Source organism: Ceratotherium simum, chromosome 13, assembly GCF_057802395.1.
Source record: "Ceratotherium simum simum isolate JZ-2026a chromosome 13, ASM5780239v1, whole genome shotgun sequence".
NCBI classification, from domain to species: Eukaryota; Metazoa; Chordata; class Mammalia; order Perissodactyla; family Rhinocerotidae; genus Ceratotherium; species Ceratotherium simum.
In genome coordinates this window covers 13,287,214-13,309,929 of record NC_141912.1, presented here as the reverse complement: position 1 = coordinate 13,309,929, position 22,716 = coordinate 13,287,214, and the positions used below count along the sequence as shown (strand labels likewise).

General features: G+C 41.3%; 1 protein-coding gene across 2 annotated transcripts in view; it reads left to right on the top strand.

The window, feature by feature from the left end:
- Positions 1-966: 966 nt before the first annotated feature.
- The window catches only part of RANBP9 (RAN binding protein 9), a 101,512-nt gene continuing 79,762 nt past the window's right edge, over positions 967-22,716 (top strand). Inside the window, exons 1-2 of one of the 2 annotated variants that reach the window (XM_004432109.2) lie at positions 967-1,591; positions 14,762-14,873. The gene's annotated coding sequence lies outside the window, so the exon portion shown is untranslated. The remainder of the gene's footprint in view (positions 1,592-14,761; positions 14,874-22,716) is intronic. The other variant, XM_087438022.1, reaches the window with a different exon arrangement.

The following is a 22,716-nucleotide window of genomic DNA, read 5'->3' as shown; positions in this document are numbered from 1 at the left end:
TCTTTGAAGATATGCCAGTCTATTAGTATTCCTGTGACACCTGCTACCACATAAGTTCACCTTAAGCCCTCATAAAATTAATGAAATGCCCACTATTTTAAGTGGGCGACTTTGCCTTCAGAAATGGTTTCCACTCTCCACATGATGAATGTAAATGTATTAAATACTGTGAAGTATGCAGAGCAGTAGGTTCATAAAGAGGACCCTGTCCCGGGGCAAGGGCTCCCAGCAAGCCCGAGACGCCCGTGGGCACTCTCCAGACTGCGCACCTTGGGGACTCGATGCGGGGACTCGCGGCGGCCCCAGCCGGGCTCGATTACTTTCGCCTGGGCGAGAAGCAGCCCCGCCGCTCCAGCGGGAACCCTACGGTGGGGAGGTGGGGCGACGACAACAAAAAGAAGTAAAGTAGGAGGAGATTCTCCCGGGGAGGGCCCGGCCGGGCGGGGGGAGGCGGCGGGCTCGGGGAGGAGGCGGGGACCTCCGGAAGGAGCCCGGCGGGGAGCCCCGCGAGCAGCCGGCGGAGCCGGGCAGAGGCACTCCGCCGTCCGGGCCGCGCGCCCCCCGCTCCGCCCCGGCCCGCGCGCCGCGACCCCCGCGGGCCCGGCCCCCGCCGCCCGCGCTCCCCCGCCCCTCGCGCCGCTCTCGCGCCTCCGTCCCCGCCCCCTCGCCCAGCGCCGCCCGCGCGCAGCGTCTCGCGCCGGCCGGGCCCGCCCGCCGGGAAACAGCCGCGAGAGCAGCGGCCGCGGCAGCCGCCACCGCGCTTTCTCCTCCCGCCCTCGGCGCGTCGTCCCGGCCCGCGCTCCGCCAACGCTCTCTCGGGGCCGCCCCGCGCCCGCCGCCCCTCCCCCGGCTCCGGGCCCCCCAGCCGTTGCGCTCGCCCTCGGCGCGCGGCCCGCCGCCTGCTTCCGGGGCGGGCGGACTGGGGCGCCTGGTGCCGCCGGCCGTAGCGACAGCGCCCCCGGGAAGCAGAGGAGGAAGGAGAGAAGAGGTGGAGGTGGCCGCGGGCTGAGTCGCGGCCGGGATGTCCGGGCAGCCGCCGCCGCCACCGCAGCAGCAGCAACAACAGCAGCAGTTGCCGCCGCCGCCGCCGGCGGCCGTGGCCCCCGTCTCCGGAGTCGTCCTACCGGCGCCCCCGGCCGTCAGCGCCGGCTCCTCTCCGGCCGGCTCGCCTGGCGGCGGCGCCGGCGGCGGCGGGGGTTTGGGGGCCGCGGCGGCCGCCTTGCTCCTCCACCCGCCGCCGCCGCCGCCGCCCCCGGCCACCGCGGCCCGCCGCCGCCGCCGCCGCCCCCGCCGCCCGCCTCGGCGACCGCCCCCGCCAGCACGCCCCCCGCGCCCCCGGGCCTCGCCGCGGGCCCCGGCCCGGCCGGAGGCGCCCCGGCCCCGGCCCTGGCGGCGGCCAGCAGCGCCGCGGCCCCGTTCCCGCACGGGGACTCGGCCCTGAACGAGCAGGAGAAGGAGCTGCAGCGGCGGCTGAAGCGCCTCTACCCGGCCGTGGACGAGCAGGAGACGCCGCTGCCGAGGTCCTGGAGCCCGAAGGACAAGTTCAGCTACATCGGCCTCTCGCAGAACAACCTGCGGGTGCACTACAAAGGTACTGGGCGTGTGTCCCGCAGTGGGAGTGGGGCCGCTGACCCGCCGTGGCCCGCCCCCCACCCCCCCCGAGGTGACTCGCCGCCGCTTCTGCTTCTCCGGGAGTGGGGTGGGGGTCAGGGGAAAGGTGCGAGATTCTGGGAAAGGAAGGTGAGTATAATGCTCCTGGGTATAATGGAGCTGGTGATCGTAGGCCAGGAGTAGGACACCTTGAGGGAATCCAGGATGACAGGACAGAACTCGCCTTCTGATTTCCCTTTAAGATAAATCTGAGGGCTTGGATGGAGGAATCCGGGGACTCGGAGTTGGGTTACATTGTTCTCCAGGTGGTGGTGGGTCAGGCGTTCTCCTTCCGTGGGGGGCAGAGGCGCACGATTCTGAGGCATGATTTCTAATTAAGGGAGAGCAGGGATTTATGGGGGGAGGAGTGATCAGTAGAGGATTTTGTCCAAAATTAGGCCAGAGATGGTCTAGGGGGACAAAAGGACAGGGGGCCCAAGTTTGCCATCAGTGTATCTTACCAGAAGCAACTGGGAGGGTAAGACGTGACACCTCAGGAGTCCGCGTTTTCTTAGGGGAGCAGAAACCTGCACGGCTGATTGGAAATGCCCTATATTTACGTGTTGGCGTTATGTGAAGTCTTGTTGAAAACAAGGATCTTTTAAAATGTTAGTTTTTTAAAGAAAAATTGTCTTGTTTTACACCTGCAGTTAAGAAAACAAACAGCCTTAGCCTTGTGCTCGCCCCCTCCTCCCTCAGCCACCTCTCCTAAGTTAAAACAAAGCTTTAAGCAAATCAGTTGTATGTATAATTATAAATTCCTGTGGTAATTGTTGAAATGTAGCTCAAATTAAGAGCATGCGCCAAGTTTACTTGTCTTGGGGAAAAAATCCATCTAATGTATCAGTCAGTCTGGAAACAAATCCATTTTTTTAGGCCCCAAACCTGAAGCAGGAGCTTTTGCATTCAAAGCAGCCTCATTTTGATTGGCTACAAAGGGAGGGTCTTAATCAGATCCTAGTGACATGGATATAGGGGTATAAACAACTGTTGTGGTTAAATTCTTAAAGTCTGAGAGGACTGAAATTTGAGAAGAACCTTGATAAATAAGTTACTATTTAATCAGAGAGGAGAATGGCAACAGAAATTTGCAAAACGATTTGAATGCAAAGAATCACACACAAAAATAGGCCTTGTTAATATTCCTTCTTTTTATTCATAGATCCAGAGAAGTACTTTCAATTTTAAATGTTAGGTTCTTTAATCTAAATAGCTGAAAACTTCAAAACGTTGGGCCTGTGTTTTTTCTTAAGTTAGGACATTTTGTTAATACCCTGTGAAGGCTAGTATTTAATTTTGTATTTTAATTTGTGTGAACAGTGCTATGTTATGAAGTGTTTATTTCTGTTCTGACTACCAAAAAGCTTTTTGTTAGAGTTGACAAAACTTTATTTTAAATTTATGGTTGATGGTTAATAATTAGCTTATAAAATCAGAGGCAGAAGATATGAAAGATTATTGAACAAAGAATCCTAGCTTTCCTGACTCCTGCAATCATCTGTGATTTTAGGCATGTTACAAAACAGGGCCTCAGTTTCTTTGAGTGATGAGGGAGTTGAGCTGGATGGTTGGTAAGGAAATTTCCAGCTCTGAATTTCTGTGATATCTAAGATTTGTGATTACAGTTTATTTAGCACCGTACCAGTACTTGATTGGTTTTACTAACTCCTTTTACATAAAATTGATGATTTGAGTCAGAGAAAAGTGCATGCTTATGTGAAATTGGTTGGAGTTTGGAATATTTATGACATTGCTGTCTCAATTATTTTTCCTGTTGGCCACTTTATTACTTTCTGTTGTGTAATACTAAGATTCACTGTCTGGAAACTTCACTCTTTTATAAACATAAGCCATTATTTCTGGAAGAACGAATTTTGTTGTTTGTCATCCTTGTTTTTTTCTCTCCCTCTCTTCTATCTCCCCTTTATCTCCCTTCCCCCTTGTCACAAACACAGTCTCTTTTTCCCCCTTCTACTGCCTCTTCCTCTTGTCTTGTTATTTTAATGGTTTTTTTTTTCTCCTGTTGTTTTTCTGAGTGCCTTCTGAGTGCACCACACCAGAAGTACTGGGCAACTCTTGTCCTAGTAATAAGGGAAGAGAGCAAAAGGGAAGTGTCATAGGTAGTGGGTAATAAAACTTTGAAGTCACAAAATAAGAGTGAATTTTATTTAACCTATTATTGTGCTACATTTTAAGACACTTTTAACATGAAACACTACTGTTGATAAAGTATTTTTGCATATTACAATATTTCAAAAAATTGGTAATTATTTTCCAGAATGATGAGAATTTTCCTTACCTTTGAAATAGAAATATCTTGGTTTCTTTTGCTCTGAACATATTCTGTTTTTAAGATGTTGTTCTTCTAAATTGGAATTGCTGTTTTTGGAAGCAGTATGGTTCCTTAAATGATTTGAAGGGATTCGTGTTAATGCCAGACATGCAGACAAAGTTGATAGGATTGCAGAGGAATAGCAGGGTTTGTATACTATATGTTAAAAATTTTAAAAAGACTTTTCGCTTATCGGTTACACACCAACTGTTGAAACGCTCAAGCATGGCCCCTTTTATTTTTAAAATTCTTGTCAGCTTTGAATAAGTACAAATGTGACAAGTTTGGACCTAATTATGATGATAACTTTGTATTCCAACTTAAAGCATTTTAATGAATATGACAACGGATTTGATTAGTATAAATGTTTCAGTTACAGATTGCATTTTTATGTTTGTGAAGTTTTTGCTATTTGGATACTTTACAAAGCATTTTGGTACACACACACACACACACGTGTTAGTGGATTTGGACATGATGGTGGAATTCTCATTTTAGATGTGAGAAAGTAGGAGCACTTGGAGGTTAGATTTTCCCAGTCACAGGTAAGCTAGGAGTGGAAACTAGTTTTCACTGACTCTAAATTTAGTGTTCTTTCCGCTATACCAGTATTACCTATTTCAATTTGCATGAATCTTAATTATCTGAAATAGATAAAATCTAGTGATCACATTTAGAACTTTCTGAAGAATAGTTGACATTAAAAGTACTTCCTCTGGGCAAAAATGTTACCTGGAGCACACTAATGCCATGGAAAAGTCCAGACACCTGGGTTATGATGATTTAGGGCAGTTTAGAATAAATACAAGATAAGATAAAGTTGGGAATTATAGAAAGCAGTGAAATCATGAATTGCACTTTTTAATTGAAGTGTTATTAACAGTATCTAGCCACTCAGGTTTAACTTTTGGTATGCCTAACTCCTCTCTCCCTCAATATCCCCAGTCATTAGGCCTTTAACACTTCCTAAATTTAATTGCTTATCTAATTTCTTGCACTTCTAAGGTTGAACAGATATCTCAACAAATATTTGCTTGCCTACCAATACAGATGTCTTTTTTTTTAAATTTATTTTTATTTTTTCCTCCCAAAGCCCCAGTAGATAGTTGTATGTCATAGCTGCACATCCTTCTAGTTGCTGTATGTGGGACGCGGCCTCAGCATGGCCAGAGAAGCGGTGCATTAGTCCGCGCCCGGGATCCGAACCTGGGCCACCAGTAGTGGAGCATGTGCACTTAACCGCTCTGCCATGGGGCCGGCCCTACAGATGTCTTTTAAGAATTATGGAGATGATATAAAAAATGTTCCTTAAAATCAAGGAATTAGTAAACCAAACTGAACTTTACCAGGGGATCCCTTTGCCAAAATTTTGGGAAATCTAGCTTTAAAAATGCCTGTTGATAACTGCAAGAATTAAGTGAATCTAATAATCATACAGAAAAGTAGACAATAGTAATGATAATTTATTGAGCAATTGCTATAGGGCAGATATTCTGCTAGACAATTTGTAGATATGCCTTGCTCTCTTCCTTCTTTCATTTATTCACAAGCTTTTAGTGAATGTTTCCTTGGGGCCAGGTTCTGGGCAGTCAAAGGTGGATAAGATACTGTGTTCAAAGAGCTCGAAGGACATACAACAGTGAGTGTAGGGAGGGATGTGAGAGGGCAAGCTGTGGAAGGCGGGAGGAGCGGCTGCCTCTGGCTGACATTGCAGGTGAAGTTGGTGGGTCAGGAACAGCTCCTTGGAGGGTGTGAGGCTGGTGCTCCTTCTCAGAAGCTGAGTAGGATATAGGGGAAGAGGAGGGGCTGGCATTACAGTGAAAAAGCATAAGCAAAAGCGTAGAGGAGAGAATCGACAAGCAGTTTTGAGTCGTTGGAATTCAAGTGTGTGACAAGGAACAGCTGGGAAAAGATCGTGAGAGGCCTTATAGAATGTTTTATTGAGCTTAGATCTTATTTTGTAGGAGATGAGGAATCATCAAAGGATTTTAAATAGGAAGTGACTGGCTCATTTTCATTTTTGTCAGATTATGCAACTGATTGGAAGATGGATTCAAGGGGTACAAGACTGGAAATGGCAAACTCATTTAGAATGCTGTTGCAGCAGACCATATAAGAAATAAGGACCTGAACTTGGTCAGGTAGGGGTGGGGAAGAGCAGACATATTCATGATATGTTTAAGGTAACACTGGCAGAATATGATGGGATGTTGGAGAAATCAAGGATGATGCTTGGGTTTCTAGCTGTGTAGGGTTCTTGCAATGAACCATTAATCAAATAGAGATTGCAAGGAAGTATTACAGTATATTTGGAGATAAGTAAAAATGGGAATCTTAGCCATGTGATCTGACTTCGTGGAAACCGGAAGAAACAAGCCATACAAAAAGAACAGAAACAGGTCTTCTGGAATTAAGATGGCTCTAAGTAATCGCAACAACTGGAGTTCATGACTTTTTACTTTATTCTACTCTTAAAGTGACTCAGTTACAGTTGCTAGTTTTCTTGTCTTTCCCCTACTGACTGGCTTATCCTTTCCTTCCTATTTCAAATTCCTGAGGGACTTATCAGATTGGCCTAGCTAACTGCCACCCTTCTTAGGGGCAGAGCTTTTCATTGTATGCTATGGCATGGATTGGTGGCCTTCACCTCAGGTACTAACCTGTGTTGAATCAGCTGTGGGGGTGTAAGGGTAGTTATGAAATACAAAACATCCTCCTGGCACAAGGATAGTCTTTCAGTAGCGACGGTGTGTGAGGCAGTTAATTCTAGGAAGGGTTGGCATGTACTATAATAGACCTGAGCTTGGGAGAGAGGTCTAGGTCACGACTGATTTGGGAGTCACCTCTAGGTGGTATTGAAACTCAGTGTATGAGAGAGAGTAAGTAAAGTGAGAAGAGCAATGGGCCAAAGATGGAACCTGAACAACACCAATATTAAAAGACTGAATGGAGCCCAAGAAGAAGTAGTTAAGAGGTACCCAGACAGAGGAGAGTGTGGTGTCACAGAAGCTGAGCAGAGGAGTATCGGAAATGAGGTAGTGGTCTTTAGGGTCAAATGCAACAAGTAGGTTTAGTGAGATAGGCACAGGAGATTTCCCACTGGATTTGGAAATTAGATCACTGTGCCCTTAGGGAGAGCAGTTTGAATTGAATGAGGGGGGCAAAAATCAGAGTAAGTAGAAGGGACCAAGCAGAGAGGATTGTGAATGTAGATAACCCTTGAAAAATATAGAGGAGGAAAGAGATTAGGCAGTACCTGGAGGAGGATGGAGGTTAAGGCTGGGTTTTTTTTTTTTTAATGGCTGATAGTGAAGTTAAATTGTGCCTGGAGATTAGTTTCTAATGTCAGCATATATAATGAAAATCCATATAACCAAAATATCCCTAAAACTCCATTGGAAAGTACTGTTGTAAAATAGAGACTATTAATATCATTTCTAACTAAGTCTTGTTTTGTAGTTTGGCTGTGTGTGTAAAACTGAAGTGACATAAGTTAGATGAGAGTATGATGTTAGTCCAAGGTATGGAATCCCATGAAATGTGTACAAAATTTAACATATATTTTAACACATAAAATAAATAGTAACAATACCTGTTTTTATTACCTTAAAGTTAAAAAAAAAATTCATTAGACTCACCACCAACCCCAGTGCATTATTGAGAATGATTTATAGCACAGGGGCATATAATTTTATGAAAAGTGTATACATCTTTGGGACACTGTGCCCTCATAGATTGAGGGGAAGGAGAGTAAAGAAGGAAAGGATGAAAATACGAGCTTTTGGGAGGCTGACAGGGTGAGGGCTTGGAGGAAGGAAAGTGGTTCAGGTACACAGGATGGTTAGTTTTGAAGGAGAGGAGTACATACTCTTCCTCTGATAATAGTGGAAGAGGTGAAGACTGGTATGGCCAGAGACCGGTTTGTAATAGGAGCTTGGAGAGTAGAACGTGGCCGTATATAATGGTGGAGTCCTGTTTTATGATAAAGTAGGTGAGGTACTTGGTTCACTGAATTCGAGTAGAGGACTTAAAGCTTAACGTGAAGGATAAAAATGTGGATTAGCTGTCAAGGGGAATGGGGAACAGGCTAAGTAAAGATTTCTGAGCATGTCATCAATGGCAGTGGGAGAGCCCAGCTGAGAGCATAAGTTCATAGCAGTGGCCATTTGCAAGATTGTTGGACTTTATTCAGCAGAGGCCAGCTGTCCAGTATGGGAGTGGGGAAGGTGGATTATAATATTGATCTAAGACTGTGGTTTTGCTGGTTGGGTGTGACGGAAGAATAGGCATATGAGGGAAAACAAGGATATTTGAGAGCTTTTAAGTGATTACCATATAGCCCCATCCTGGAACAGGAAAAAGAAAAACAAACAAGAAAGGGTAAGGGTTCAGGCGATTAGAGTTCCTTGATGTTGAAGAGGAAGTGTAGAAATGAAGTCTTGAGAAAAGGGAGAGGATAGGAGAGTGTCCTAGAGGAAGTTATAGGCATTTCCGCTAGAATGCTAAAAATGCATTACTGGAAAAACCTTAATGTGTTCCATAAAATTGCACACTAAAAGTAACAGGGCTTATGGGAAAAATAGGGCTGGGCAGACCACTTAAAACCTGTGGAACTTTGTAACCAGAGCACTACAGAAATAACAGTCCCAATAAAATACAAGCCTAGTTAAATTTCCACTGGCATTTGTGCCCAGTATCACAGGCTGCTTAAGCCCTGGGGTTTGGGCTTTCTTCTTAGAGATGTAAGTGCTTGACAGCTGTTTAATCAAAACTAGAAATCTGATTCAGAGTTTAGCCCATTTAACCATTTTTTTTTTTTAAATAAAAGAGGAAATGCGTACCTTTAGCTATTAGAATGGGTAAAATCCAAAGAAAACCTGACAATGCCAATTGCTGGTGAGGATACAGAGCAACAGGAACTCTGATACACTCTGGTGGAAGTGCAAAATGATACAGCCACTTTGGAAGGTGGTTTGGCAGTTTCTAACAGAGCTAAACATAGTTCTACCATATGATCCAGCAGTTGAGCTCCTAAGTATTTACCCAACTGATTTGAACACTTATGCTCAAACAAAAACCTGCACATGAATGTTCATAGCGACTTTTCTCGAGCGCCCACAACAAGAAGCAACCAAGCAACCTCTTTCAGTAGGTGAATGGGTAAACTGTGGTATATCCATACAGGAGAATATTATTCATTGATAAAAAGAAATGAGCTATCCATTCATGCAAAGACACATATGGATCTTAAATGCATATTGCTAAGTGAAAGAAGCCAGTCTGAAAAGAGTACATCCTGTATGATTTCAATTATATGACATTCTGGAAAAGGCAAAACTATAAAGATAGTATAAAGATAAGTGGTTGTCAGGGGCTTGAGGGGCATGGGAGAGGGTGAGATAGCCAAAGAACAGGAGATTTTTAGGGCAGTGAAAGTGTTCTGTATGATATTGTAATTGTGGATCCATGACACTATGTATTTATCAAACCCATAGAACTTTAAGCATAAAGAGTAAACATTAATGTGTGCAAATTTTAAAAAAATCATTTAGGAGGGAGAGGGAGATCTCAGGATAGAATGCAGAATGTGACAAAATCTAACTGTATTACACATGTGTGAAACAACCTCAGAGAAGAGGGGGGGAAAAGGTGCTGACCTAAGTAACTTTGGAAATCACTGGAGTCTGTTAAACCAAAGGTGAAATAAACTACATAAGGACTGAACTCTTGTTGATAAAGTTGTATCCCATGGGGATATGGGTTAACAATTCTGATACTGCTATACATGTACAGTGGAACTGAACAATTAAATAAATGAATGACAGATGGTGGGAGCTAGGTTTCTTACTGTTGGAGTGGAATTTTACAGATAAGTAAGGGGAGGAGTTTAGAATGATCCTTGTGGTAGTGGATTCAAGTTGGAGACAACAGTATGAACTCATGTTTAGTTTAATATAGACACAGGTGATTACATATAGAAACAGATATTTGTATATACAGAGGTTTAGTATACACACGTATATTTCCTTGCTCTTATCAATGAGAGAGCCTGAGAACAATGACACCCCAGTAACAATGAGCACACCTAGTACCTAGGTCTTAGGTTCTGATGCCATTGGCCAGTAAAAGAAGCTAGGGCCCCTTGGAGAAATGGCTGTTTCTAGGACTGGGGCAGGAAATATACAAGATGAGCTTCCAGCATCTTGTAGTGCCAGAAAGTAACAAACAAAAACAAAAAACACATAATGGAGGTATGTCAGAACCCCACAAGAGCCAACTGAAAAAGCTCCCAATGGCTTAAGGGGGAACAGTTTGAGCAACAAAATGTATAAAGTAGTATTGAATTATAACCCAAAGAATAAAATAAATATGCATGAGATGCATGAGTCCATACTGGTAAAAACAAAGAGGAAATATTTTAGCGCTTTTTGATCTGCTGCCCTTGAATTTTCCCCAAATGGCTTAATAAAGTGGCAAGTGTAGCAGTTTCTCAAGCCGCTGAACGTTGGGCACTATAGGAATGCACTTCTGTAGGAATCCCAGCCTTTTTGACTTAGGGCCTTTTGTATATTCCTAAATTTTTCTCTTTAATTTATTAATGTACTGGGGAAAGCTGTAGTAATCATTTATTAATATTATTATTAACAATAATAAACATTAGGTCTGAACTATATGATTTCTTTTTTTTATTTATTTTTTATTTTTTGTGAGGAAGATCAGCCCTGAGCTAACATCCATGCTAATCCTCCTCTTTTTGCTGAGGAAGACTGGCTCTGAGCTAACATCTATTGCCAGTCCTCCTCCTTTTTCTCCCCAAAGCCCCAGTAGATAGTTATATGTCATAGTTGCACATCCTTCTAGTTGCTGTATGTGGGACGTGGCCTCAGCATGGCTGGAGAAGCGGTGCGTTGGTGCGTGCCCGGGATCCGAACCCGGGCCGCCAGTAGCGGAGCGCGAGCACTTAACCACTAAGCCACGGGGCCGGCCCCTATGATTTCTTTATTATGCTGACATTATTCCCATATTTATGAAGTGCATGTGAGCTAATTTGTATTCAAGAAATGTGTTTTGAAGCAGAACAGACTTTATTAGAATTTCATATTTCTGAGGTGGAATAGTTTCAGGTGATGTCAGAATCCAGTGTGGCTCCAGGAAGGAATGATTGAAGTTAGAGTGGGAGTCAGTGGGAATAAGAGGTCCAGGAATTAAAATGCAAAAACAAAAAAATAATCACAAATAAGTGTTAAGTGTGTTAATGTCGTGTGGGAAAGACACCTGTTAGCCATGAGGGTGTATAAAAAAGGAGGTTAGACCACGTCAGAGAGGTTGGAGAAAGAGTAATTGAGGAAGTAAAGCTTGAGCTGAGGTCTGAAGGACGGGTAGGACCTCACTAGGCTGAGAAGGAAGGGTGGAGCTTTCCACTTAGAAGAGCTTGGGCAGACTGCGGCCTGGCGACTGTGGCTGGGGCAGAGGGGGAGAGGTGGAAAATGCAGGGGGAGGGTGAGATCAGACAAGGTTTTCAGGAAGTTTATCTTTTTCCTAAGCTGAATGGGAGGCTTTTAAGAAAGAATTTTAGTTGGTTTGAGGGATAGTGGTACAAGGAAGGCTGATTTATGTTTCCAGAATCACTTGGCTGTGTGTAGGCAAGTGGAGGGGGAAGTAGAGTGGGCTTCAAACCCTTTCCGTTTCAGTTAAATGCAATCAACACATTGTTTGAATAGCAAGAGCTAACCTTGCTAGCCTTAGAGTTTTGAAGCGATATATGTATTTTCGTCTTGAACCATATAGAAAACACTTAACATTGGAGACCTTGTGGCTTTAAAATTTACACTTTGGTAGTGTGAGGTTGCGTTTTGATCACCACAGAATTTAAGCTAATAAACTTCCTGCTGATGAACATTATTAGAAATAGGGCCTTCACTCTGATGTTACTAGTCTTACCTAAGAAATAGTATGAATCCTTTTTTTCTTTTTTTTTGGTGAGGAAGATTTGCTCTGAGCTAACATCTGTTGCCAGTCTTCCTCTTTTTTTTTGCTTGAGGAAGATTAGCCCTGAGCTAACATCTGTGCCAGTCTTCCTCTATTTTATATGTGGGTTGCCGCCACTGCATGGCTTGACGAGTGGTGTAGGTCCAAGCCTGGGATCCAAACCTCTGAACCTGGGTTGCCTAAGGGGAGCGTGCTGGACTTAACCACTGTGCCACAGGGCCGGCCCCTGAATCCTTTTAATCTTACATCTGAACTTTTTCGTAGATCTTAAAATTTGAATTTAATTTAAAAATGAAACAAATCCTTTTAATGTTTATGGAGTTTTTCTTCAGTGTCTTAGTAAAGCATAAAGAATATAATGTAACCTTGAAGATTTATGATTGTGTAGTTCTTTACAGTTATTTTTGCATAATGGAAAAATGTAGGGGATTTTAATTCATACATGAATTTAATGCATGATTCTGTTAATTTGGGGGAAGTTATATAACCTCTGTAAGAATTTCTCCATTTTTAAAAATGAGGTTAAATAATACCTGTTACACAGATGTTGAGTGAGAAAAGTCTATACAAAAGCACCTAATACTTTGAGAGATTGTTTACCCTCAAATATTTGTTTTCTTTCTCTTTTCTCATAGAAGTAGCAAGAATAGGAGATGGGAATACATGCAAAGTGATCCCAGAATGCTCATTGTAACTAAATCCTTCCTTTGGGTTCAGAGCTCACCCTGGATCAGGCTTCTTGAATTGAAATCCCTGCACAAATCCTGGTTTGGAATTCTCACTCAGCAGTAGGACCTTGGGCGAGTTTCTTCATCTTCCCTTAGTTTCCTCCACTGTGAAATGATCGTGAATAGTACCTATTTCAAAGTTGTGTTGAATGCTAAATGAGTTAATAAATATAATGCTCTTAGGACAGTGCCTTTTACATAGTATTAAATGTATGTTGACTATTGTCATTTATTATTATTATTATTAAGTATACCTTGAGATTACCTTATCCCTAAAAGTTTTGATCACTTTCCTTCCAAAAAAACCAAAACCAAAAATAAAAGCTAGTTGATTTAGGACTCCAGGGTTAATCAGGGTTTTCTTTAGATTTATTTTTAACTGTCTAAATTTTAAAAATGAATTTAGTTTATATAACCTTTTCACAAGCAACTCAGTTATTTGAACATATTTTTACCAAAAAAGATGTTTTGCTGAAGCCATAATTTATTAAATGTCTATTTTTAAAAAGTGACTGGTGTCATTCTGCAGATTTGTGCTGTTATTTTGTTCTTCTGATTAGCTCAATGTAAATCTATTACCTACATATGTTAAAGCAGGTTTAGGGGTGTGTATATATTGCTGCTTCCATTTTTATCTTCCTAGCCAAGTTTATCACCTCCCAGTGGTCACCAGGCTGAAAATTTACTTCTGCCCATAACACGTATACTTAAGACATCTATGGACACAAGTTTTCATGGTAATAGAAAAGAGTGGCTGAATTCATTTAATTTCTTTTGGGCCATGTGAGCACGTGCTAATTTGCATTCCAAGTCGAAACTTAACTATGTAATGGTGGGGTATGCATCGGTAATTTGATAAAGTATGGTAAGGGAAGATATGATCTCATTGGTGTGTGATGGTCGTTGTACAGCTAAGACATAATTTTTAACTTAAAAGAAGGTATTTAGTTTTTAAACAATGATGGTAAATTTGAGAAAGGGAATTCTGCTACCCATGAAGGTAATGTTATAGTACGACTGAAAGATTCATGACATGTTTGTATTGGGTGAAGCGTATCTAACTAGAACACCTGAATAATGATTTAGAGTGTTGTTCCTCAGACAGTCCTGTGGGGACTGGGGAGACTTGTTTCACTTACTCTCCTTGCATACTTTCTGACATGCTACTTCAACTTCTGTCTCTATTCTTCTGTGGTTTTATGGCTGTATTTTCTCATGCTCATTTGGTTTTGTTCACATGCTAGCTTTCGAGATAATTTGTGTTTTGGGTGAGGGACAGGGGAAGTGATTGTGAGTGAAGGAAACCCTCTGGGATTAGAACTGAGGAATAGCTAATTTAAAAAGTTTAAAAGCCATTATCTAACAGATTTCCTAAACATGTCAGCAATGGTATGGTGTGATATTCCTTTCTTAAAAAAGAAAGAAAGAAATACAGCTAGAGCTTAGATATATTTCTCAGTAGGCTGTAATTGACCAAAGAAATTTTATGGATCAGCCTTTGTATAGCATTAATGATAAGAGTATGTCAAAGAACAAAATTGTAAATTCTTAAGGTAAGACAGCTGTTTTGCCAATTCAATCTAATTATATAAAATTTCACTTAAAAATACATGATATAGATGCTTCTGGTTTAAAAAACAGGCCGTTTGGCAAAAGAGTATTGTTTAGGAGTTTTATAAATTATATGCAAATTTAGATCTAATAAAATTAAATCATATTTTAATTATGTTCTTCAAATGCAGCCTTTTTTTCTCTTAAAAATATGGTCTACCCTAAAATACTTTATTTAATTTGCATAAAGGACTGCTAGAATCAGTGTGTTCAGATTCTGAAATTTTGCTAAGACTAATAATAGTATGAAGAGTTCCATGGCTGACTTGGGCTGTTTTGCATGTTGGATTAATTGTGATGATAAATGTTTCATTAAGTCTTTGATTATTTGTACTGATGGGAGCAGAAATGTAGATATCATACTAAAACCGGTATTTGCTCCTGAATTATTTGTTAAGATTTTTATTTGAATATCTCATTTGATCTTTTTTGCTTCTTGTTTCATATGCAGGTCATGGCAAAACCCCAAAAGATGCAGCTTCAGTTCGTGCTACGCATCCAATACCAGCAGCCTGTGGGATTTATTATTTTGAAGTAAAAATTGTCAGTAAGGGAAGAGATGGGTAAGTGTAAATTTTGGTGGGAAAAATCATTTGCTGTTCTTGGATAATTGTTTTTGTTTTGATTCATAATGTTTGTTATGTAATTGGAAAATTGGAATCTTGGGAATTTTGGTAATTGGAAAAGTGGAATCTGAATATTCCAGTATAGCAGGTTGGATCTGGTTCTGCTTAAATACTTGGTGAAGCTAACGCTTGAGCTCGTGAAATTAACGAAGTTTTTCTGGTAGGTTTGTCATTAAAATGGAGAATTGGAATTAAACAATAGAGAGACAATGACTCATTTTCCACGCCTTTTCTTACACTGCCTTTTTCTGAATTCTGCTAAGAAGTTCAATCTTCTCAAAGCTAGTTAACCAAAGCCAAAAGGTGATTTGTAGGTATTTTACAGGGGTTCGGGCTTAGAATTTTAGGTTTAGATGAGAGAAATGTATGTACGCTCTCAATTGGAGGTGATGCCCAGGGATTAGGATATGGTTTAGAAGCTTCCGAACTCCATGTACATCTGGAGCCAACTTTTCTTTCATTGCTTTTCAACTTGGGATCGGTGTGTAGTGTGTGTGTGTGCACACATCAGAATCACTTATGGACTATTAAAAATTATAGTAGTTTGGGCCTTACCCCAAAAGTTCCTAAATCGGTATTTTCAGAAGTAGAGCTTTGGGCAAGATAGGCATTTTGAGAAAGCTCCCTCAGGAATTTTGGTGCATATGTCTAGTTAAGAACTCATTACCTAGAATCAATGGATCTGCCCTGTGGTATTTCCTGATAACTTCATTGTGGGATCAGAGGTCCTTGAAAGCATCCATAGAGTCATTTGTCTAGCCACTGAGATAAAGTTATTGGACTGTGTTAAGTTGACCTGTATTTGAAGTGAATCATTTAACCCCTCTTAGTGCTTCTTCTATGTTTAATTGACAAAATAAGTGTATTCAGTAGATTATTCCTCTTCCTTTATTTGCTGAATATTCTCTATGTCAACAATATGGAAAGTAGGAAGTGAAACTTTGGCATTCAATTAATTTTTTATTTAACTGCCTCAGTTTTCTCAGGGTGATCAAGCCAAAGATAAAATCAGAGAAGCAGAAGATAAAGTGGTTGAGAGACCTCAGATTGCAATAGACACATGATTGTAACCATTTCTAACTCTACTGCTGCATGCTCACTCAGTAAGCCATTTCTTTTTATACTTCAAATTATATCATCAACCCCATAATGTGCAGGTGTTGCTCAGGATGGTTCCTTTACCTTTCACTCTACATACTCTATCTTTGCATGATCTTGACCTTATCTTTTCATGGTTGCAAATATCCTGATGAGTCTCAAATCTACAGCTACATCTCAGCGTATTCCCTTGAGCTCTGGACCAGTATGTCTAACCAGATGTTTGCATTTGAATGTCCCGCAGGCATTTAAAATTTAGCTTGTTTAAAATCTTTTTCTCAACACCAGCTTGGTTAGTGGTTTCACTATTGCTAGAAACTCGAGAATTTCCTGCCTTTAACTTTCTCTGTCCATCTCTACAGCCTCTGCCTTAGTCAGGTCTTGGTAATTGAGCCCCTAAATTACTGAGGTGGTTGGTTGGTTGGTCTCCCAGTTGCTCCCTGTTCTGCTCTTACTCCAGTCTATAACTGTTGTCAGTGTTCTTTCTAATACAGAACTGAATTGTGTCTGTCCCCCTCTTGAGATCATTTGGTACACCTGTGGCTTTGAGGCTAAAATCTAAATCTTCTTACCAGGGTCCTTCATGATGTGACTAACTCATTTGTAATTTTTCCGTCTCATCTTTTTGTTGCCAGGATCCCTCATTCTTTTTTTCATTCACTTTTAAAATTAGGTATATTTTGCATATAGTAAAATTCATCATTTTTAGTAGGCAGGTCTGTGAGTTTTGACAGATGTGTGCAGTCATGTACCCAGCACCACAATCAATATATAGAACAGTTCCATCACCCCCAAAAATTCCTCCATACCCCTTTGTAGACAACCTTTCCCCATCGCCAGCCCCTGGCAACCACTGATTGGTTTTCTGTCTCTGGTTTTGCCATTTCTAGAATGGTATATAAATGGAATCATATGGTATGTAGCCCTTTAAATCTGGCATCTTTCACTTAGTGCAACACATTTGAGCTTCCTCCTTGTTGTATGTGTTGGTAGATCAGCCCTTTTTATTGCTGATTGTATGGATGAACCAACCAGTTTGCTTATCCACTCTTTAGTTGAAGGACTGCTGGGTTTCCAGTTTTTGGCAATTAGAAATACAGCCACGATAGACATTTATGTACAGGTTTTTGTGTAAATGTGAGTTTTCATTTCACGTGGGTAAATATCTAGGAGTGGGATTGCTGGATTGTATGTTAGGTGCATTTTTAGCTCTATAAGAAACTGCTAAATTGTTTTGCAAAGTGGCTCTGCTAGCTTGTGTTCCACCAGCAGTGTATGCGAGTTCCTGGTGCTCTGCCTCCTGATGGCGCTTGGTATTGCCAGGTTTTTCTGTTGTAATTTTTTAGCCATTATAATAGGTATCTAGTGGTTTTTTTGTTGTGGTTTTAATTTACGTTTCCCTAATGACTAATGATGTTGAAAAATCCTCAATTCTTAACTACTCTTTTTTTTTTTTTTTAACAAACTCAGTAATTCCTTTATTTTGATTTTAAAGTAATCACTTGTCGACGACTGTGAAGGCAGTTAACAAATGACTTACAGATATATTTAAAAATACTGAATTGACAGCTAAATTGAATGTAGTGTTTCTTAGGGCACTTCTCATTTTGTCATTTACTCCAATTAAATTCAAGGTCCTTATACCTTGCCTCTTTCCTGAGCTGTGGAAGGTCTAACTGAAGCATCCAGTTAATCTCCATTTCCACTTTTCTGCAAGCTTAGACTTGGAAGAATAAGCCCCAGAAAATAGGAAGTGGGATGCTAAACAGAGTTGAATCAACATAAAGTGACTCCAAAAAAGAGGGATGGAACAAACTTTTTAGTTTAGAAAAGACTCCCAAGGACCTGTTTCTAATCAGAATCAGCATCTGCGAACAGTGCGTTGGGTAAGAGCAGTTGGGTAGTGCCATAAGGCACTGTTTGTAGTTCTCTGACCGCACATGCTGACTCATATTTCTAGTTCTATATGCAGGCTCTTTCCTTCCTCCTTATATTCACCTTCTCTTGTCCCTTTCCCCATTTGCCTGGCTTAACTAATTACTCTTCAAGGCCTAGTTTAAAAGTACCTTTTTTGTGGCACCTTCTCCTCCCCAAGATAGGATTGGGCCTTTTCTGTACTTCCTTTATTTACATTTTGGGCAGACTGTAATTATGATATCTATACTGTTTTAATTGTCTTGCTTATTGGTGGTATATAACACTAAGATTCAAGGGTAAGGGACTATTTTATATTTCTGTAACTCCAGTACTTAATTTATAGCTAGCATTCATGTGAGAGAATAAATGAATAAATGAGAAATAGTACCTACCTCCTGTATATTCTTGGAGAAAACTGTTCTATTTCTTTGGCCAGATTTTATTTATCTTTGGTAAACTTTTTTTTTTTTTTTTTTTGGTGAGGAAGATTAGACCTGAGCTAACATCTGTTGCCAATCTTCCTCTTTTTGCTTAAGAAAGATTGTTGCTGAGCTAACGTCTGTGCCAGTCTTCCTCTATTTTGTATGTGAGACATTGCCGCAGCATGGCTTTAATGAGCGGTGTGTAGGTTTGTGCCTGGGATCCAAACCCACGAACCCTGTGCCACAGAAGCGGATCGTGCAAACTTAACTGCTGTGCCACTGGGCCAGCCCCTCTGGTAAACTTTTTGAACAGAGTTGTATGTCCAAGTGAATGCTTTTGAAAGGGAAGAACAATTCATGTATGGAAGAAAAGCAAATCACATTGCTAATTTTGGCCAAGTAATATCTTTCTGGAGATGTATTGAACTGTGTCAAGAGATATAAAAATTCCTTCCTGAAGTCCTAACATCTTTGTGGAGAATGGACCAGAAAGAGCAGCTGTTAGTCACCTTTCATTTGCAGTGATATATGCTCATCTGAGAGTTTATTATACTTAATTTAAAGTTGAATTTTCTTTTAAACAGTATGTTTATTCAAGATTAGGACAGGTCCTAATAGATAAATAGATAAACAGATAAATATTTTGATCCAAGATCTCAGTTTTTTTAAGAGAAATTGTCATTGCAGCAAATTTTCTCATGAAATGTTAAGAGTTGCATATGAATTGCCTCTTAATTTGTGATATGCATTATTTCTGGGTCTGCCTTAGGAAATTAGGAATATGACTGTGATGATTGTTACTGTATTTCTTTATTGCCTAAGAAATAAGGCTCGAAGGAAATTTCTTTTATTGGGTAAAAGAAATAATATATTTTGTTTTCTGCCTTGGACTTTCATTTAAGCTAACAATAATTTTTGTGTATGTTCAGTAAAATAAGCTTAATTTTTTAGAACAAAATAGCCTGTCTAAATTTTGTGATTAATTTAAAAATAAAATTTTTAATGCATTTCACAAAAAAACTTAATTCTCCTTAACTTTTTTTTTTGTGTGTGAGGAAGATCAGCCCTGAGCTAACATCCATGCTAATCCTCCTCTTTTTTTGCTGAGGAAAACTGGCCCTGGACTAACATCTGTGCCCATCTTCCTCCACTTCATATGGGACGCCGCCACAGCATGGCCTGACAAGTGGTACATTGGTGCGCGCACGGATCCGAACGCAGGCTGCCAGCAGCGGAGCGCGTGCACTTAACCGCTGCGCCACGGGGCCGGCCCCTGCATAACCTTTTTTGGGAGACATACTTAAAGAGTATATATTTACTTAGTGTTCTTGTTAATGACTGTTGATTGTCAAGATGAATTTCTAAAAGCAGTCTGTATCATGAATGTTCTTTCAGTTCAGGAATTTAAGTTTTAAATTATGCATACTAATAGTGGGAGTGGAGATACAGTTAATTCTAAATGTGAGAGAGAATAAATTTTTTATTTGAAAATTTTTAGAATTATAATTTATTATGCATGTGATATTTTTAGCTCTTCAAACAAAATATTCATGCCACTCTGCCCGTGATTGAGGAGCAATCAGCAAGTAATCCAGTCTCTCTGTTCCATTCCTAAATTCTTCGGCCGATAATAAAGTGCAGTCTTTGGAATGTTCCTCCTATGCTTGCTGACCTTCTGGATTATTTCTTGGGGGAGTGGAAAAGAAATAAAGGCCTTTCTTCCCATCTAGCTTTAAAAGGCTTTAGAGAGTCTTTCCTTTTAGTTTCATAGGTCTGTTTTGGAAATATGCCCATCTGTCTTTGCTCCCCATGGGAAGTTTCCAGTCAGTAGGTGCTCTAGGTTGCTTGCACAAGCAAATGGAAACACAGATGGAAGTGTCAACAAACATCAAGTAAGCAATATATTTGTTAACTTAACAAATATGTATTGAACCCATACGATGTGTCAGACATTGTCGGTGGCTGAGTGAGTATAAATAAGAAATTATTTTATTCATCCCTGTCTTATCCATAGTTCCTAGTAGAGGACCTGACACTTAGTAGAAACTCAATAAATGCATTGAGTGAACTGAATGTGGATCCTTGCCCTTAAGGAATATCAAATTCAGTATTCGGAGGGTATAGTGGGGCAGGGCAGGGCAGGGAGCAGACATATGCAAATACCTCTAGATTAAGACATAATACACTAAGTGCTTTAAGAATGAGAGAGTATATGGGAGAACTGAGGAGAGAATGATTAATTATAGCTCAAGGAAACAGATTTATAAGCAAGTAGTATTTCATAGGCCTTATAAAATGAGTAAGAATTTGAGAGGCTTTGTTGGGGAAAAATATTTCAGACTGTGATAAATGGCCAGACTAGTCTCATGGGAGGAGTGGAATTGTGTGGTGTCTTGGACTGAGGTGTGTGGCTCAGTATTGTTGGAGACTTGAGAGATTATAGTGAAGAGTTTACAGAGGTAAGAAGGGAATCAGATATTAGAGAGCTTTGCTGATAGTTCTAAGGTGGAATATTCTATAGGTAGTAGGGAGCCTTCAGTCTTTTTGAGTAGGTCAGTGATATGATACATGTTTTAGAAATATAGTACTGGTTGGGGAGGGAATGCAGTATGTGATGGCAATGTGAAAGATGGCGGGAGATAGGGGTTAGGTTATGAGACTGTTGTTGCCTAGGGATGGATTGATAGAGATGTAAGAAAAAAAAACAAAGGAGGAGGAGGAGGTGGGTTAATTAGTTAGATGCTATTATGTACCAGATACTGTGCTAGGAACCTAGGATTTATAAGGATGGATGGGCCAAGACAGGGCCCCTACCCTCCAGAAGTTTGCAAGTAAGGGGAATGAACATGTCAACAAATAATTAAATATAGTATAAAATATGTCTAGTAATAGATATATGAACAAACTAGAGAAGAAGTATGGTGGAGAAAGTGACTATCTCTGTTGGAAGATAGGGTGTTGATCAGGGAAGCCTCCGGAGAAAGCTTGCATAAGTTAAACTTAAGTCTCTCTCACTTCCTGTCCTTCAGCCACCCATTTACCCTCCTTAGACTAATTTCTCAAGGATCCATCCAGAGATAGTCTAAGAACAGAGTTTTCAAAGATGAGTAGCTGTTTTAGAAGCTGATTAGATAACTTTTTTTTTTTTGGTGAGGAAGATTGGCCCTGAGCTAACATCTGTTGCCAATCTTCCTCTTTTTTTTTTTTTTTTTGGTGAGGAAGATCGGCCCTGAGCTAACATCTGTTGCCAATCTTCCTCTTTTTTTTTTTTTTTTTGGTGAGGAAGATCGGCCCTGAGCTAACATCTGCCAATCCTCCTCTTTTTGCTGAGGAAGACTGGCCGTGGGCTAACATTCGTGCTCATCTTCCTCCACCCATGCCAATCTTCCTCTGCTTTATATGGGACGCTGCCACAGCATGGCTTGCCAAGCGGTGTGTCGGTGTGTGCCTGGGATCCAAACCGGCGAACCCCAGGCCGCCGCAGCGGAGTGCCTGCACTTAACTGCTTGCGCCACCGGGCCGGCCCCCAAGTCTTCCTCTTTTTGCTTGAGGAAGATGGTTCCCGAGCTAACATCTGTGCCATTCTTCCTCTCTTCCGTATTTGGGACGCTGCCACAGCATGGCTTGATGAGTGGTGTGTAGGTTTGCACCCAGGATTCGAACCTGCAAACCCTGGGCCGCTGAAGCAGAACCCAACCACCACGCCACTGGGCCGGCCCTTGATTAGGTACTTTTGCTAAGAAATACAATGAAGTACTTTGGGATTGGACAGACAGATTTGAGTATTGGCTTTGTCACTTACTAGTTCTGTGGCCTTGTACTTTTCGACAAACTTTTTGTTTCCTCATCTGTAAAATGGAAATAATAGTGCCAAGCTCATAGGATTAGATGACATAATTCCTGTAAAGCACTTGTTAGAGTGCCTGGTGCACATACTTGACGCTGCTGTTGCTGCGGGGGAAAGAGCAGCACAGCTTGTGGGAGGAATGTGTCTAGAGATGATCTTGAAGGGACTTCTAATGCTGATGGGTATTACCCCTTATCTTGTAGGTGCTCCTTTTAAGCAGGGGAGTGACAGCAACAGGGTTTGCATTTTAGAGAGCTTACTCTGAAGGTAATTTGGAAAACAGAGAGGTCTGAGACTGACATCTGAGGACCAGTTGGGCTGTTACTGATTTTAAATTGAGGCCTTAATCTGTGTAGTGGAGGTCCTGAGGAAAGTAGATGTCTTAGCTATTTAGGATGTGAAAAAACCCAGCAACTTGATTAGGAAATGGGAGTGGCAAGGGTAGCTGTTGAGAGATAAAGAGTTATGGATGATTCCTAGTTTCTGGCTTGGACAA